This window comes from Poromitra crassiceps (assembly GCF_964638095.1).
Source record: "Poromitra crassiceps genome assembly, chromosome: 5".
In the NCBI taxonomy this organism is placed as follows: domain Eukaryota; kingdom Metazoa; phylum Chordata; class Actinopteri; order Beryciformes; family Melamphaidae; genus Poromitra; species Poromitra crassiceps.
This window is the reverse complement of record NC_139642.1, coordinates 31,614,962-31,619,961: the sequence shown is the minus strand read 5'-3', so window position 1 is coordinate 31,619,961 and position 5,000 is coordinate 31,614,962.

The following is a 5,000-nucleotide window of genomic DNA, read 5'->3' as shown; positions in this document are numbered from 1 at the left end:
AATAGATCAGTGTATGGGAAACACTGACTATTAAATTGTGTGACTAGAAAGACACCAATAAATCGGAGAAAATGTACTTAAAAAAAAAATGTAATTTTGAACAACAGCACTACAACGGTGGCATTACAAATGGTATTATGAAATTATTGTGGGAAAAAACAAGAATGCCACTTTTTTTCATGAACTTTAAGCAGAAAATTAAAAAATAGTTTTAAAGCAAAAGTAAATAATAAATAAAGATCATTTTAACAGAAACTGCTACTAATGACCACCATGGATTTGGAGAGAGGATTTTTTTTTTTTTTTTTTTTGGTGGGCTGAGACTATTTTTGGGTGGGCTAAAGCCCACCCAAAAAAGGCCTAGAACCGCCCCTGGCCAATCACACCAAAAGCATTCTGTTTTGCTCCGTTTTGCTCTGCCCTGGTCACAACTTGTACTGACTTCATGCCTGCCTGCACGCAGCTGCTCGCAGTTCGCGTAAAAAATAGACCAGACGCGGAAACTCGCTGCAGGATGCGAGATGGACTGGACGTGCCGCGGCCGGTGTGATCAGAGTTTAGACTCTAAACTGTTACAGCCAGGGCCGTAGCCAGGGGGGGGGGAGTGTGGACGATTCCAAGGGCCCTTGACTGACAGGGGCCCCAAATGGCCAAAATTTTCCGCCGCCGCCCTTCGGATGGCGGCATCCGTGGGCCCGATGTGATATCCTTTCATGGGGCCCGAAATCCCTGGCTATACGGCCCTGGTTACAACCCCTACACACCAGCGACGGTATTCGCATGTATTCCTGTCTTTTCGTCTCAAATTGATCGATTTAAAATTGGGCCCTGCTCTCGTCGCTGTCTGCCTCCCGCCAGGTATTCCAGCATGCTTTGCAAGGTGATGAGCGATGTATCCAGTACAAAACGAATGGGCAGCAGCGACTCCCAGCGTCTACACGCGAAAAAAAATACTGTGGTGTGTTGTGTGGTGTGGGTTGTTAACAAGGACACCGAAATGACGCGTCGCTTCCGCATCGGATCTGTTTCCAGTGTGTCTGGGCTGTAATGTGTTAATTTTAAGACGTGCTGCATCAGCTCAGGGACAACACATCACGTGTTGTTTTTAACACATCATTTGAAAACTTATTGCAGGATTTTTTTTGTCAGGATACACTCAATAGGTCAAATAGAGGTTCCCTTTCATCCCTTTTCCATCCCTTTCATATAGGGATCTCATCTCATTATAAGCGCTGAATCAGTTAAGATGATCTCTTCAATACGTTTCTGATTTGCCCTAAATCGATCCACATTAATACTACAGACCTTAATTTGACCAAATTATGCCACAGAACCCTATCTGTAAAGATAGGTTGTTAGATAGGATATGATTTAGTGCATAATTATAGCCTACGGGCAGTCAGCCAGGACCGCAGGATGCATCACCCATGGTCAACCCTGACCGATGGAGGCCCATTATAGTGCATAATTGGTATACTGGCAGGATAACCACAGTGGGGATAATGAAACCTATGATCAAAACAGTCTATAATAGCATGTCCTATAATTGTGATTTAGTGAGTGAAATAAAATATAGGCTACATTTCACTTTTGCTCCTTTTGCAGAACTTAATGGAACATGCTCGAGGACCCCCAGTGTGACCCAGACCCCACATTGAGAGCATCTGACCTTGGCCACAGAAATATAGTAAAAATGACCCTGCTCATCCGTGACCCCTGTTGAGATTAAACACTTTACATGTGGTGGGGGGTTAAGGTACGATAAAGGGTTGCTCCATGCAGGTCAATAAAAAAAAATATATATTTTTTTTTACAAATTGCTCTGTAGTTCAGTGGCATATGTGCTCCTGTAGAATCAGTGGCAATGCATGTCCCAGATTACATCCCAGAATAACTGTGCACACACACGCATGCACCCATACACGTGCACGCACGCACGCACGCACACACACACACACACACACACACACACACACACACACACGCGCGCGCACACACACACACACACACACATGTGGACACACAGATTGGAAACTAGTGTGATGATATGCACTTCAATGTTTAGTCAATGTTTGTTTATTTGTATCCAAATAAAGCAATACAAATACACGGATGCAAATAGACAGCTTAAATCTCTCTCTCTCTCTCTCTATTTCACACACACACACACACACACACACACACACACACACACACACACACACACACACACACACACACACACACACACACACACACACACACACACACACACACACACACACACACGCACAAACAGTGGATGGGAGGTTAGGAATGAGTGTGTGGGAGCAGCTGGTCTGTAAAACTGTCAATCCTCTTTATGAAAAGCCATCATTCAGTGGTTCAGCCTGTGGGCCAGTGTCAGACAGACTGACATAAGGCCACTACAGAGCCTTCATTCAGCTCAGAGGAAATGGATTGACCTGCGTTCTCCACACTGGAGCGGTGGCAACCCAAATATTACATCTGGGCTTAGAAGATCACAAGTTAGAATTCCACATGATTGACAGTTAGAAACAGTGCAGGAAGACTCCGGGAGTTATAGCTCCTCCCTCAGGAGCAGGCTGCAGATGTGCTCTTGAGCAAGGCACTTACCCCCATCTTCTATTTAAAAAAAAGGGAACCTAAATGGACCAGAACCTATTTCTGTGAAATGTAAATGACAAGAGTACTGGTAGACTTGAATGTGGTTTCCTATGCTCACAAAGCTTATTCATGCAGAGCCTTGACCAGTGCTTGGGTTGAGAAACAAGCACAAATACACAATAGTGAGTGAGTGAGTGAGTGAGTGAGTGAGTGAGTGAGTGAGTGAGTGAGTGAGTGAGTGAGTGAGTGAGTGAGTGAGTGAGTGAGTGAAGGATCTGACACTTTTAGCCCATGGCGCGCCATGGGAAAATAGAGTCAAAGTAATTTTGCTTTCATTGAAGGCATATGGTTCACTTGTATGTATGTTTTATAATCCTGGTTCATTTTAACAGGGCGTATATGTGCTTTTTATGACCAACTCTGTGCTCAATGTTGTGTTTTGTGTTCAACAGCTCACTGAAGCACTTTATGGATTGCTAGCAAAAGAAAAAAAAAGTTTTGTTTCCTAATACAAAACTTTTTTCTCCTTAAACTGGCACCTTTCAAACTTCCCCATACCCCATCCCCGCGTGTCATTAGGGCTTTGAGTGACAGGTCCCATGCCTCCTGTCTAAGTCCTGTGAGGAGCACAGAGGGTGGTGGAGGGAACAGTTGAGTGATTCCCCATCTGTCTGTCTATCTGTCTGTCACTCTACCTGGCAGGTTGGAGGTCAGCAGGCCTGACTTTCTGTCTGTCCACGTGCAGTCATGCCTGACTACCTGCCTGCCTGACCGCCTGCCTATCGGTCTGTCTACCTGTTTGGCTGACTGGGCCGCCTGTTTTTATCAACACATCTTTCTGTTTGTGTACAATCTGCTTGTTAGAGTGACTGCCTGAGTTCCTTGGTTGTCTGATATTCCACAGGGACCATCAAAGACCAATCAGTTCTCACTCCAAACTCGTCAAATACTGACCCTTTGGCGTCACTTTTTAAAGCATGGGGTACCCCTTTACTTTGTCATTTTTCGACACGCAGGGTAGTCCAGAGTGCATTAGAATGACCACAATGTGTGAAGAAGAAGAAGAAGAAGAAGAAGAAGAAGAAGAAGAAGAAGAAGAAGAAGAAGAAGAAGAAGAAGAAGAAGAAGAAGAAGAAGAAGAAGAAGAAGAAGAAGAAGAGGAGGGTGATTTTGGGGAACAAGCAACAACAAAAATCTGACACAAATGTTTGTACATGTGCACAAAAAGCATAATTACTCTGTTAAGAAATCTGCCATTAGACTTGATTGAACTGTGACAATGAAGTAACTCAGATAAGCAGATCAGTGGTGGAACACCATAGGAGCCAAGGACCAAAGATGGACATGTACTGTATATCTCATCCATTAATGTAGATCTGTCCGCTCACCCCTGAGCATGGAACACATTTCTTTTGCCATGTTTTTAATTAATATCATTCTAGCCCTATCTGTGCTTTAGAGAATTAAATGCGTGCTTTGTTGATGTCTGAGATCAAGAGATTTTGTGGAAAGCCCAGAGCATGTTTGGAGAACTTTTTGCCTCTGAAGAAAACCACATATCAAAGAATATCAACATGATGTTTATGGATGTGGAGAGCAAAACTTTAATGATCTATATGGCTGTATTCAAAGCACAAACATTACAACGCTGACAAACTAATTAGACTTTGAGTTTGAATTTGTGCCTCTGTTTCTCTTGTGTTTTTCTTTTTTAATGCCAACTCTCTACAGCTTGAAAACATCCCTTGAATACATTGCTTTCAGTGAGGCCATTTAAAACTTCAGATTAACTCAAATGAATGACTGCTATAGTGAATGCTGATTGGCAGCCACTATAGATAAGAGTTAAAGCATTATGTGAAAATAAGGAATTTGTAGCTACGTCCACTTAAAAAGTTTTCTTTGCAGTTGGTGAGTCTGGCCTGGGTGTAACTTCCATTGATTTCCAGAGTGAAAATCTAGTCTAGCCTTTAAGAATCAGCAGCTGCGGCAAAACTTATGATGTAGAAAACCAAACTTAAAGAGTCAAACATTTGATAAATACTATTATGTACTTTTGTTTTGAACTACGCTCGATAAACTGGCCAGAGACAAGATCATAACCTTCCATACATTATCATAAACTGACCTGAGACAAGATCATACAGCCTTCCATACATTATCATAAACCTAGGCACAGGCACAGACACTAGCATAGCGTGCAACAAGGTACATTACTATTTCTGGTTAGAGTGCATAAAGGAGGGCGAATGAATATGATGGCTTAATGTGGCACACGCTCTGAATAGACACACACACACACACACACACACACACACACACACACGGGGGGGGGGGGGGGGGGGGGGGGCAGGTCTGCGGCCACTGACTTGGGTGATGAGGCAATAATGGGA